Genomic DNA, 14,356 nt, shown 5'->3' on the forward strand with positions numbered 1-14,356 from the left:
CTTAACCAGGTGCACCACCACCCAGCCCCCTCAAAAAGATGTATCTTCATGATATTTTGGAGGAAGAGAAGGTAATTGCGCATGCTGTATCTATTATCTCCATCTAACCTCAAATATCTTTATTATCTCTACTAATCATCAAATAGTACAAGCTCTATGTGAAACTTTTAGAGAACACAGATCTGGAAAGTGAAATTTCCCTCGTGTTTTAGATTGTTCACATATTGACTCATATTATGGTGGCCTCAACTATTGATTTTTAGCTGGAGTCAGGCAGACAGTTTTGTGAGGGGTTCCCTTAACTTCCTAACTGGCAACATCTAGTCTCAAATGCACACCTTCCCTTCTGACCTCAGAACTGCAGGTTGCTTGTTGGGGGACTCACTGAGGAGCTTGAAAATGGAGGTATAGGGAGTCGGGCTGTAGCACAGCGGGTTAAGCGCAGGTGGCGCAAAGCACAAGGACCGGCATAAGGATCCCGGTTCGAACCCCGGCTCCCCACCTGCAGGGGAGTCGCTTCACAGGCGGTGAAGCAGGTCTGCAGGTGTCTATCTTTCTCTCCTCCTCTCTGTCTTCCCCTCCTCTCTCCATTTCTCTCTGTCCTATCCAACAATGACAACAACAATAATAATAACTACAACAATAAAAAAAAAAAAGAAAACGGAGGTATCAACATAGGTAGAACTCCTTAGAGGACAGCCCTAGATGAAGGCCAGTCTCCCACTCTTCAGACATACAATTCTGGAGGCATTCCATACTCATCTTAGAAAGTCTCTGAAGATTTAATTCCTCTCGCTCCACAACAATGACTTTGATTTTGAACTCTTACATCAGCTTTTCTTCTACCTTCTTTCACTCTCCTCAAAGTATTATCCCCACTCCTTATGATCTGCCATTTTTTTCTTCTTATTTGACAGTGCCCTTTCTCTCTCTGCTTCTACACATCCTTTCTCCCTCAGTTCTGATTTATCACTTCATTGTAACTCTATTAGCTGTAAAGAATTTGAGGATGCTGTCAGGATAACAGGCTTTGTAGCAAATGAGGTTGTATTGAATTATTTAGCTTTCAGCTAAAGTGGAGATAACTAAAGCAGCTGAGCTGGTTTGTAAAATCCTGGGGTAATCTGTTCAATGATTTGGTGCTTTTATCACATTAATTTTTTTCCTTCTGGTTGAAAATTATAAATTTTAAGCCTACAAAGAAAAGATGTATGTAAGTTTTCTGTTCAGTGTCACAAACCTATTGCTAAGGCATTTTCTGCTTCATGTAGTCTATAATTAAGTAACTGCAGAGCTACAATTCTAGGAAATTATGAATTTGTTTAGTAAATTTATTCACAAAGGTTTTTAAAAACACAAATACATATTTTATCTCCATTCCTTTCTCTCAAAATAGATAAAAAAGATTTTTTATTTCAGATATACGTTTACTTTTGAAGTTGTCTTGCTTTTTCTTGTGCTTATTTTGATAGAAACTGGTTTTTAAATAAATTTTAAATGAAAAAAGTCCTTTCTATTTCTACCACAGTAATAAACACACAACTTCTTAAATGTTATCAGAATGGGGGTGTGTGAAATCATTGCTGATCTAATGGATAGTCACTAACATTCTTCTTTTTCTTTTTATATATCTTATTTATTTAATTTTAATGAGAGAAATACAGAGGGGAAGATACAGAAGAAAAGAGACCAGAGCACTGCTACCTCTGGCTTATGAAGGTGCTGGAGATTGAACTTGGAGTCTTGAAGCCTCAGGCATGAGTCTTTTTTTTTTTTTTTTAATTTATAAAATGGAAACACTGACAAAACCATAGGATAAGAGGGGTACAATACCACACAATTCCCACTACCAGAACTCTGTATTCCCTCCCCTGATAGCTTTCCTATTCTTTATCCCTTTGGGATTATGGACCCAGGATCATGATGGGGTGCAGAAGGTGGAAGGTCTGGCTTCTGTAATTGCTTTCCCTGCTGAATATGGGCGTTGACAGGTCTATCCATACTCCCAACCTGTCTCTCTCTTTCCCTAGTGGGGCGGAGTTCTGGGGAAGTGGGGCTCCAGGACACATAGGTGGGGGGTCGTCTGCCCAGGGAATTTCTTATTTTTCTGATATTACTACGTCTCTTGGGAACTTGAATTGTAATAAGGGTTCAGCTAACTGGGGGTAGGGGTGAATATTTTGTGCATTTGTTATATCCATAGGGTTTGTCCTACTTAGTACATCTCAGCGTCTAAATTTGCTTACTCTCAGGAAGTGTGGTAGAAGTAGAAAGCAGAAATGTCTTTGAATATGTTCAATATATGCTCTAAACACACACACACATCTGGCAATTAAAGATCTTTTTACGAGTGAATCCAAGAAAACTGATAATTATACTCCCAGGCAAATAACTCAGGAGTAAGAGCATTGTTGTTAAGAATACCAGGCAGTATCACAGTTAAAACTCATTTCTTGCATCTATGTAATTGCAATCTCTACCACCATCTCCATAATACCTGAGATTACCTGGGGTGCTGACTGGTGCGAAACCATCCCTGGCATATGGAGAAAAGAGATGAAAGCTACAAAGTGTACCACTAAGGCTTATAGGAAAATAACCTTGCATCCAGGAAAGAAAAAAAGTCAAAGAAGTGGATTGCCAATGCAAAGTGGAGTGCCTGTCTTTCTCTGTAGCAGGCCTACAGACCCTCATTCCTCCCTGGCTGGCAGTGAGGAAGCCCCTGCAGACCTGACGACCCGCACCCGCCAGGAGGTGTCAGTGAGCTGGTGTGGCAGTTTGCCTGTTGATAAAGTCCCAGCAACGTGTGAGCGCTAAGGGACTGCAGAGTGCGCGCCCCCAGCATAGCCAGCTTGGCTCGGGACAGGGATTTGCAGACAGAACAGCCGTGCCACGGAGCTTGCAGGCTGGGGACAGGGGCCTTAGGCTGCTCCTTTTGGTCCTCTAGCCGCTCGCACACCAGTCGAACACTTTGTACCCCAAAACCAACCTGACGTGGTGGGGGTGCACGGCCCGGGAACCCGCCTCGCCCACCCTCCCACCTTGCCGCCCTCCAGCCTAAGCGCGCCTTTTAATTTATATTTACATCTTTTAAACCTAACTGCACACAGTGGGGACGGAAGAGTGGAGGGATCCACGCCGCGGCCCGCCTCGCCGCTCCTGAGGCTCTATTTAGGCCCGAGCCGCAGAGCCCCTCCGCCCCCTTTCCCGCCACGGGGGGCTCGGGGTGGCGTGCGGTCACGGGAGGTGAGCCGCCTCAGGGGCACAGCTGGAGGTCCGGGCGGGCTTCTGGAGTGCGGGAGCCCCGAGGTCTGCCGAGAGGTGGAGGAGCTCGGCGGAGGCCAGGCAGGTGCCCCCTAGCGCCGAAGCTGATTGGCAGGTGCGGGAGTGGTTGGGGAAGGTGGGGGCTGGGCCTGGCGCTGCGGGAGGCTGCGGCCCCGCCTCCCCGCCCCCGCCGCGGGACTATCTGGTCCCGGCAGCAGCGATGTCCCCCGGCAGGAATGTCCCTCCTCAGATAATGTTATTTATATCTCTGGGCGGGTCCGTGGCTCGGCAGCACCAGGCGCCCGGTGGCCGCTGTGCCAGGAGCCCCGCGCTGCCCTCCTCCCCCTGCGCCGCCGCTGTCGCCCCCGGGCTCCGGGTGGCCGTCGCTACAGCCCCAGCGCAGGTGAGTCCGGGGAGGGCCCGACCGCCCGAGCGAGGGACTGGGTGCGGGTGCGGGTGCGGGTGCGCAAGCCTGAGGCGCGCGGCGCCAGCGCAGGGGTGGCGCTGGGCCCAGGGGCGCGTGACGCACGGGGCCCTGGGGACCGACTGGGGACTCAGCCCCGGTGTGGGGTTTGAAGAGGGGCCCACGGGGTCTGGGAGGCCATTGAGTTTGGGGCAGCGAACACCCCGGGGCGCGGGAACCCGTGTGAGCTTCGGAGGCGCAGGGCGAGCTGGGCGCTAGCTCTGGAGAGTGGGATCGTGGAGCGTCGCCCTGGGGCGCTGCGAGGGCGGCGAGCGGGGAGGTGCGCGATTTGGTAGGGGCCGCCTTCTCCAGGACTTCACTGTCCCGCTGGCTTCTGCGCTTGCCCACTTTCTCTCCCCCGCCGCGGGGTTTCTCTGTCTCAGGGCGGCTCAGATTCTCTTCTGCTAACTTGGCTGCGCACTCCCGGGCAGCCCGGCCTGGGGGCGCAGGGCGAGGCGGCGGAGGGGGGGGGGTCTGGTTTTTGGGCGCTAGGAGCGCTCTGAAGGGAGGGCACCCAGGTGCACATCCAAGGGGGCGGGGATGGGAAATACCAGTGCCCCAAGCCATACTCCAGGAACCCCCACTCGTCCTCCCAGAGAATCCCACAGCCTCTGAATGGGCCAGTCTTCTATCCCCTACCCCTGCCTTTTCCAACAACTTGGCCTTGACAAATAGCAGAATAGGAGAAATAACACTTAAAGAATCCCCAGGAGGACCTAGTGGGGGTTGTATTGTTACGTGAAAATGTTATGCATGTGCAAACTATTTATTTTACTGTTGACTGTAAGCCATTAATCCCCCAATAAAGAAAAAAAAAAGAATTCCTAACTCCCACTAACTCATCCAGACTTGGAGGGTGGGGAAGTAGTTGCAGGCTGAGTACTGTTTCCGTGACAACAAGCTCCAGGTAGGACCTTGATTTGTAGCCTATTAATATCCAAACTACTATTTTCAGTGAGCAATTAGAGGTGCCAGGAGTTAATAATAACACACTTAAATCGTTGAAGAAAAATGAAGCCACTGCTGCTGCTGCTTCTTTTTTTTTTTTTTTTTGTACAGTTTAGATGCCTCGGTTGGGGGGAGGAGAGTATAGTGACAGTATTTTTTGCACTAAGAACTCCTGTGACTCGCATAGGCCAGGCTGTCACCTCTAGGTAGGAGGCAGCCTGACAAAACCTACAGCCTTGAGGTCTTCATGACCTGTGCTTCAGTTTCTAAGGACAGTGATTCAGGTAACTCTGACTGAGAGGTTCTTACAAATCAAAAATTTTAGTTAACTCTTTAAAAAATTTATTATCTTTATTTTATTTATTGGATAGAGACAGCCAGAAATCTAGAGGGAGGGCCTTCAGAGAGATAGGCAGACAGACAGAGAGACACCTGCAGCATTGCTTCACCACTCACAAAGCTTTCCCCCCTGTAGTTGGGGATTGGGGGCTCGAACCTGGGTCATTGCACATAGTCACATGTGTGCTCAAGCAGGTGTGCCACCACCTAGCCCCCCTTAGTGACCTCTGTGTCCATGATCCCACTTTGCTTTAAAAGAAGTTAGATTATTTATTGAGAGGAAAATTGCCATATGCTGTGCTGGATATTAAGCCTGAGGTCTCAGGCATGCATTCTGCCTGCCTGAGTTTCTGGGGCCACACTAATAAGCAATCTTTAGCTTCACAGATAGTTCTGAGTTTTATTTTAGGATACCTTCTTTGACCATTCCCACCACCCCATGATCACATGCAGGCTATTTCCTTTTCCAGGGTTAGACTTTTATTGTTGTTAGGAGCCCTGGATTCCAGCATGTCTTTGAAGATTCTTTTTTGCAAATGCAAAAATGCTTGTTTTCCACAGTATGCCCAACACTCACCACAGCTAGGCTTGCACTTTGCTGGTGATTGTGGGTTAGTTAGGAAAAAGAATATTAGGTCAACAATGATGAAGAAGCCACCAGCCTTGAAACCTGTTGACCCCACAGAGATGGGCCATTTATGCAGAACCCAAGAAGTTCTAAAGCAGAGCTGAGAGACACAAACCCTACGTTATGGCATTGTGGCCTTTAAATCCATTAACTGTTGTTCTTAGCTTTACCAGTGGCTCAGCAACAGTAACTGGAGGGATGATGCAGTCCAGTTAATCCCAAGTTCTCAGAAGACTTAAAGTACACTGGTGGAATTGTAAGCACCCCAGACCTCCCAGGCATCCAGGGTAGGCCTGGTGGCACAGGCCTATCAAGTTCTCCTCAGTGGCTTGCTTAGCTGAGAGCTGGAAAATCACCTTTTGCTCTGGTCTTTGCTTCTTCCAAGGGTTCTGAAGGTGTCCTTTAGCAGAACACCTGCTGGGTGTTCTACTTTGGGGCTTTAGGACAGGTGAAGTTATGACAGGTGGCAGACTTCCTCCTGGGATGATATTTGACAAAACAAAAATGACTTTTTAAGACAAACTAGGTGTGACTGAAAGTTTTGAACTGAAGTCAGAACCTGAGAGTTCTGCCACAGTTTTGTCTGTATCTGCCACACATACTGTTTTTGGTAATTGGAAAGTTTTTTTTTTCTTTTTCTTTTATGCACTAGTTCTACCTGAATGTCTAGTTGGTTGTGGGCACACCGTTAATCACTCATTTGGTGAATAAATGAAGAACTGAACAAACATGCTTAGAGTATTCTCCTGTTTAACTGTCACAGTAGCTCTTCAAGGTAGCTCCTGTTATCAGCATTTTATAAATGAGGAAACAGGACCAAGGAGATTAGTTTGCCTCCCATCACATAGCAGATGAGAGGTGGAGCCAGGATTCAAACTTAGCGGTCTAGCTCCACCCAATTTTTTAGGGTTAGACATTGAGCAGGAGATTCAGAAGTTTGAATTTGAAAGATTTGGTTAAAGGATTGTCTTTTAGTTCCCTAATCAAGACTTTGGGAGACAGTTCGCTTTATATCTTAGATGCTTTAAAAATGTTGCCTGAAGATGGGGGATGTTGGGCACATTTTCTGAGAGGATGTTAGCCTTGCCTATTATGTCCAGGTCATTGTTTCAAGGACAGAACTATATAATTTTGGCAGTAGTCAAAGCATGGATTTTTTTGAAAACAGATTTTCCTTTCAGCCCTGGAAGTAGCTAGGAGGACTTGATGATGCATGGGAACAATATGATAGGACAAGCAATGACTGTATTAAAAAAAAAAAGAAGCATGAGGCAAATGCTGTTAGAGTGGGAACAGAACTTGGAGGTCACTAAGTCTGGCCCACTGTGCAGGTACTTGCCTGTTGCTCTTTCTCAACATCAGTTTTGGATTTATCCCCTGTAATTCTGCCTAATTAAACCACTAAAATTTTCTTTCTAGAGAGGTTGTGAGAATATGTAGCTTTATCTTGGCAATTTTTTTTTATCTTTATTTATTTATTGGAGAGAGCCAGAAATCAAGAGGGAAGGGGGGACAGAGAGGAAGAGAGACACCTGCAGCACTGCTTCGCCACTCGTGAAGCTTTCCTCCTGCAGGTGGGGACTGGGGACTTGAACATGAGACTTTGTGCATTGTAACATGTATACTCATCCACATGTACCACCACCCCACCCGGTGACCCCCCACCTTTTTTCCTTTTCTTTTTTGTTTTTTACCAGAGCACTGCTGAGTTCTGGTTTATGGTGGTGTGGGGGATTGAACCTGGGACTTTGGAGCCTCAGGCAAAAGGGCTGTTTGTATAACCATTATACTATCTGTCCCGCCCTCTTTTTCTTTTTTTCTTATTTACAAAATAGATTTAAGTATCTATTGATGCATTTGTTTTCTTCCCTCACTCAACAAGAACAGGAGTTTGGCCTTTATTTATTTCCATGGTGGTTGTTGTAAGCCACTGAAGGAGTTTGAGAAGAGATTGTTAGGGAAAAGTTAGGGCCAAGAGGCCCTTTCTCCCCCATCTCTCTTAATTTCTCTCTGTCCTATCCAATAAAGTGGAAAAAATGGCCACCAGAGGCAGTGGATTTGTAGTGATTGCACTTCTTCTAGCGTTTGCCCTTCTTCCGTAGCCAGTCAACAGCGTCAGGTTGAGCCTGATGTAAAGTTTCGAGACCTCCTTTGAATCTGGAGAGGTGGCAGTCGTTGACTATGTGGGTCATAGTCTGTCTGTAGCCGCAGGGGCAGTTTGGGTCGTCTCTGGCTCCCCAGCGATGGAACATAGCGGCGCACCGGCCATGGCCTGTTCGATAGCGATTGAGGAGGGCCCAATCATAACGTGCTAGGTCAAAGCCGGGTTGACGCTTGCAGGGGTCTGTGATGAGGTGTTTGTTCTTTACCTCAGCTGACTGCCAACTCTGTTTCCAAGAGACTGGAACAGAGAAGTTCAGTGTAGGCGTAGGGGACCAGATTGGGTGACGAGACGTCAAGTGTTGGACAGGGTGGGCGAAGATATCCGCGTATATTGGCAGGTCCGGTCGAGCGTAGACGTGGGAGATGAACTTAGATGATGCCGCATCCCGACGAATATCTGGCGGGGCGATGTTGCTAAGAACTGGCAGCCATGGAACCGGGGTGCAACGGATGGTTCCAGAAATTATCCTCATGGAGGAATATAATTTGGAATCGACCAAGTGGACATGGGGGTTACGGAACCATACTGGGGCACAGTATTCTGCAGTGGAATAGCATAATGCCAGAGATGATGATCGTAGTGTGGAAGCGCTCACGCCCCATGAGGAGCTGGCCAGTGTTGCAATGATGGCAATTTTTTTTTTTTTTTAGAAGTAGGCAGGAGAGGAGTCATTAGACATTAAATTGTAGGCATTAAACATTAAACTGTTCTGGAGTTGGTGTATTGCACCAAAGTAAAAGACTCTGGGGTGGCTGGTGGGGGGCAGGGGGAGGGTACAGGTCCAAAAAGGATGACAGAGGACCTAGTGGGAGTTATACTGTTATGTGGAAAACTAACAAGTGCTGTGCATGTACAAACTATTGTATTTATTGTCAAATGTAAAACATTAATCCCCAAGTAAATTTAAAAAGTAAGAATATTTTCAGACAATAAAATAAAATGACGCAGAAATTTAAAAAAGGAATCTGAAAAAAACAACAACATTAAACTGTTCTACTATCTTCCCAGTATTTATTAGATTTATAGAGGACTGCATTTTAAAAATATTTATTCCCTTTTTGTTTTTTATTATTGTAGTTATTGTTATTGATGTCGTTGTTGGATAGGACAGAGAGAAATGGAGAGAGGAGGGGAAGACAGAGAGGAGGAGAGAAAGACACCTGCTTCACCACTTGTGAAGTGACTTGACTCCCTTGCAGGTGGGGAGCAGGGAGCTTAAACCTGTATCTTGCCTGGGTCCTTGTACTTACTACTAGTGTTCGTTTAACTGGGTGTGCCACTGCCTGGCCCCTGACAGTACAGCTCTTAAGATAGACAAATATTTAGCGTTTATGGTGCAGTAGAGAAAGAAAGGACTCAGGGAATTTCTTGGACCCCCAAATACCGACTACTGTTTAAACTCAATCACCAAATTGCGCTTTGAAGTGTATTGTTTCACATTTCAAAATCAAACACTGACCAGGGACTAGGGAGATAGCCTAACTTTTTAAAAATTAATTTATTTATTTCTCTTTTGTTGCCCTTGTTTTATTGTTGTAGTTATTATTGTTGTTATTGATGTCGTTGCTGTTGGATAGGACAAAGAGAAATGGAGAGAGGAGGGGAAGCGGGGGTGGGGGTAGACACCTGCAGACCTGCTTCACCGCCTGTGAAGCGACTCCCCTGCAGGTGGGGAGCCCTGGGCTCAAACCAGGATTCTTGGGCTTCTCGCCACGTGCGCTTAACCTGCTGCTGTGCTTCCACCGGACTCCCTAGCATAATTTTAAAAATTATTTATTTTGCCTCCAGGGTTATCGCTGGGGTTCTGTGCCTTCACCACAAATCCACTGCTCCTGGAGGCTATTTTTTCCCTTTTGTTGCCCTTGTTTTATCGTTGTTGTTGATTGTTGTCATTGTTGTTGGATAGGACAAAAACTGAGACAGGAAGGAAAGACAGAGGGGGGAGAGAAAGATAGACACCTGCAGACCTCTTTCACCGCTTGTGAAGAGACTCCCGGCCCTCCACCCCCCCCCCCCCGGGTCTCAAACGGGGATCCTTAAGTCTGCACTTGGCGCCATATGCACTTAAGCTGCTGTGCCACCGTCTGACCCCCAAGCATAACTTTTAATGCTTGAGGCTCTGAGGTCTCATGTTCAATCCCTGGTAAAATCTCCAGATAGTGCTCTGGTTAAAAAGCAAGAAGGGTTCCTTTTTATAAATAAATTAAAATAAAAAAGGGGGGCTGGGTGGTGGTGCACCTGCTTAAGCACAACTATTACAGTGCACAAGGATCTGGATTCAAGCCCCTGGTCCCCACTTGCAGGGAGAAAGCTTCACAAGCGGTGAAGCAGGTCTGCAGAAGTCATTCTCCCTCTCTCCCTCCCACTTCCCTCTTAGTTTCTCTCTGTATTCAATAAAATAAAATAAAATAAAATAATTTAAAAATATATAAATGAATAAATATTAGAAAAACAAAAGAAAAAACATAAGAGAGATCAAAACCAAAATTTTTCTCTTTGTTCAAGACCTGAAAAGGTAGGAAACAGGACTGGTGGGCGTTTTTTACATGATATGAAATACATTTCATCATTATCCATAATGATTTTTTTTTGTAACCCCAGATCTACAGATTAAAATTTATCAATTAACTGTGGAGAATTAAGAATGAAAATAATGATGCTGTGTGGGGTGATGAGAAATCTGATTTTTAAATTAATTAATTAATTAATTAATGCTCCCAAAGTTATTCCCGGGGCTTGGTGCTTACACAGAAAATCCACTGTTCCTGTGGCCATTTTTTTCCCCTTCTATTTTTATTTGACAGGACAGAGAGAAGTTGAGACGGGAGGAGGAGATAGGGAAAGACACCTGAATCACTGTTTCACTGCTTGTGAAGCTTCCCACCTACAGATGGGAGCCGGCGGTGTGTGTGTGTGTGTGTGTGTGTGTGTGTGTGTGTGTGTGTGTGTGCTGGGGGAGGCTGAACCTGGGTCCTTGTACATAGTAATGTGAGTACTCAACCCTTTGTGCCAGCTCTTAGCCATAAGAAATCTTATTTTATAATGAAGACTAGTAGGGAAGTTCATGGATACTGGGTTCTGAGACCATATGAGTATTACTTGCTGAAAATTACTATGGAAAGGAAGGCTTTCTCTTAAAAGTGATTTCCCACAGCTAGGTAGCTGGCTGCTCCTCTATTTTAGGTCAGAAATCTGGGGAGGAAGAATGGATGTAGTGGTCTGGGTGCCAGAATCGGCAGGGAGCATTTGCTGGGCTTATCTCAAAGATGCTCTTTCCTTTGATGACCCCAAGAGGTGATGGTCATCTGCTTTTGCAGACAGAAATGGCGATTGAGGGGAGATGTAGGAGGCAGTCAGGAGAGTTCTCTGTCAAATCTGGCTCCACTCACTGAATTGTCAGCTCCCCTTGGTAAATATTTAGAAAATGTCATAGCGTGTTTCCCTTTGTTGCTGTGCTTATTTCTTAATTCACAGCCAAGCAATCCAAGTTCTTCCATTTCCAGCCAGCCTGAGCTGAATATCAAACCACCAGGGGATCCCCAGCTCACAGGCTCACAGTCTTAGAGGCTGTCCTAGACAGGAAATGCTTTCTCAGTGGATTGTCTGGCTAGCTTAGGATATTCCCATACCACAGTTCATTTTTTTTTTTTTTAATTTCCTTTTCCTGGTGTTAGGGCATATTACAAAGCTATCTTACCTCAGCAAGGCCTCTCTAGGCTTTGCCATCATGTTTAATTTCTGCACTCTAGCTTTGCAGACCTGGATAAGGGTATAATTATGAGGGCAATTAAAATCCAGACATATGTCATATTAGCAGTGGGGCAAAAGCATGGCTTCCTTTCCTTCTTTCATTTGAGTGCTATAAATTTAGCAAGTGAAAAGGCACAGGGCTAAGAAAAAATAGACTTTACATTGAACTGAGCTCAGAGAATCCTGTATATTTCTGAAAATAATAACAGCAACTTGGCAGCTAGAGAGCAATAATTGCTTCGAATTACAGTCAATTCAGGAGTTCCTACAATCACGAAAAGAAGCAGAAACTTGGATAATCCTAAAAATGAATAAGTTGAAAGTCATTTCCTGTGTACTAGACTTAAATATGGCTGTGTCTTACCTGAAAACTCGTAACACTTCAAATAAAACAAAGCATATCTTTTTTAAAATTTAAAAATTTTTTTTATTTAAGAAAGGATTAATTAACAAAACCATAGGGTAGGAGGGGTACAACTCCACACAATTCCCACCACCCAATCTCCATATCCCACCCCCTCCCCTGATAGCTTTCCCATTCTCTATCCCTCTGGGAGCAGGGTCATTGTGGGTTGTAGAAGGTGGAAGGTCTGGCTTCTGTAATTGCTTCCCTGCTGAACATGGGCGTTGACTGGTCTGTCCATACTCCCAGTCTGCCTCCCTCTTTCCCTAGTAGGGTGTGTCTCTGGGGAAGCAGAGCTCCAGGACACATTGGTGGGGTCTTCAGTCCAGGGAAGCCTGGCCGGCATCCTGATGACATCTGGAACCTGGTGACTGAAAAGAGAGTTAACATACAAAGCCAAACAAATTGTTGAACAATCATGAACCCAAAGCTTGGAATAGTGGAGAGGAAGTGTTAGGGAGGTACTCACTGCAAACTCTAGTGTACTTCTGCTTTCAGGTATATATTTTGCAGTAGTTTATGGATACATGTGAACATATGCTCTCTCTCACAGAAACTGGTGTATATCTAGGTTTTGGGACTTTGTTAGAAAGTGAACCACCTGAGATGGAATTAGAGTATACTATGAAAGGAAAGGTCTCACCCGAGTAATGAAGCTGAAGGGTTGTCATTCCACACGTGAAATCTCTGGACACAGTCTGAAGTGAAGCATGTTGAGGTGGCAATTGTTGCGTTGGTTAGGTTGTGATCGGCAGATACAATATTATTTGATATGGATTGGGAGAGGCATACGGGAAAGTGGGCCCTATCCAAGGGTTCCAGGACTGGGGAAAGTAGAGGCTCTATAGTGGAGATGTGAGGTTCCTGCTGTCTTAGAGTTCAAAAAGACAATTGATAGTTAATGTTATCATCACATTATTTGGTAATTGGGTTAACTTTGAAAAGTCCTTTTGTTAGGGTTTGCTGTACAATACCCAGTATCTTGTATATAGCTGTGCTATTGGTTGCTTCTGATCTACTTGGTCTAGGCTTTTGAGATAATCTGCATATCAACTACACAGCCTATATATTAAAAAGATTCAGTTTATGTTTTGAAAAACTTCGAGACATACAATTAATTTTCCTCCTCTCATATTAATTAACTAGTGATTTATATGACTACATTTTACTAGGAGTGTACATAAACACCATTCCCACCACCAAAAGACTGTGGCCCATCCCTCCCACCCACTCCCACCACCCACTGGCCCAGGAAGCTGCATGTCTACCCCTCACCACAGGGTTTTTACTTTGGTGCCCTACTTACAATTTGGTCAGGTCCTGCTTTTAGTTTCTCTTTCAGATCTTCTTACTCAACTTCTATTGATGAGTGGGATCATCCCATACTCATCTTTATCTTTCTGACTTAGCTCACTTAACATAATTCCTTCTAGCTCTGTCCAAGATGGGTCAGAGAAGGTGGGTTCATTGTTCTTGATAGCTGCATAGTATTCCATTGTGTATATATACCACAGCTTTCTCAGCCACTCATCTGTTGTTGGGCACCTGGGTTGCTTCCAGGTTTTAGCTATTATGAATTGTGCTACTATGAACATAGGAGTACACACCTCTTTTTGGTTGGGTGTTATGGAGTCCTTGGGGTATAACCCCAGGAGAGGAATTACTGGATCATATGGAAGGTCCATGTCTAGCCTTCTAAGAGTTTTCCAGACTGCTCTCCACAGAGGCTGTACCAATTTACATTCCCACCAGCAATGTAAAAGGGTTCCTCTGTCCCCACAACCTCTCCAGCATTTGTTGCTGCTGTCCTTTTTGATGTATGCCATTCTTACAGGAGTGAGGTGGTATCTTAGTGTTGTCTTAATTTGCATTTCTCTGACAATCAGTGACCTAGAGCAGTTTTTCATGTTTGTTAGCCTTTTGGATCTCCTCTGTAGTGAATGTTTTGTTCATATCCTCTGCCCATTTTTGGATGGGGTCATTTGCTTTTTTGGTGCTAAGTTTGCTGAGCTCTTTATATATTTTGGTGATTAGTTTCTTGTCTGATGTATGGCATGTGATGATCTTCTCCTATTCTGTGAGGGGTCTCTTTGTTTGTTTAATAGTTTATTTGGATGTGCAGAAGCTTTTCAATTTGATGTAGTCCCATTGGTTTGTTTCTGCTTTAGTCTTCCTTGCAATTGGGTTTGATTCATCAAAGATGTCCTTGAGGTGTATGTGGGAAAGTGTTTTACCAATGTTTTCCTCTAAGTATTTGATTGTTTCTGGTCTGACATCTAGGTCTTTGATCCATTTGGAGTTGATTTTTGTTTCTGGGGAGATAAAGTGGTTCAATTTCATTCTTCTGCATGTTACAACCCAGTTTTTCCAGCACCATTTATTGAAGAGAGCCTCCTT

The 14,356-nt window shown here is 45.0% G+C and overlaps 1 protein-coding gene across 1 annotated transcript in view; it reads left to right on the plus strand.

The window, feature by feature from the left end:
* The first annotated feature begins 3,412 nt into the window (after positions 1-3,412).
* Positions 3,413-14,356, plus strand: part of SPTB (spectrin beta, erythrocytic) — a 191,124-nt gene continuing 180,180 nt past the window's right edge. The window contains exon 1 of the mRNA XM_060175718.1: positions 3,413-3,667. The gene's annotated coding sequence lies outside the window, so the exon portion shown is untranslated. The remainder of the gene's footprint in view (positions 3,668-14,356) is intronic.

This window comes from Erinaceus europaeus, chromosome 16, assembly GCF_950295315.1.
Source record: "Erinaceus europaeus chromosome 16, mEriEur2.1, whole genome shotgun sequence".
Classification (NCBI taxonomy): Eukaryota; Metazoa; Chordata; class Mammalia; order Eulipotyphla; family Erinaceidae; genus Erinaceus; species Erinaceus europaeus.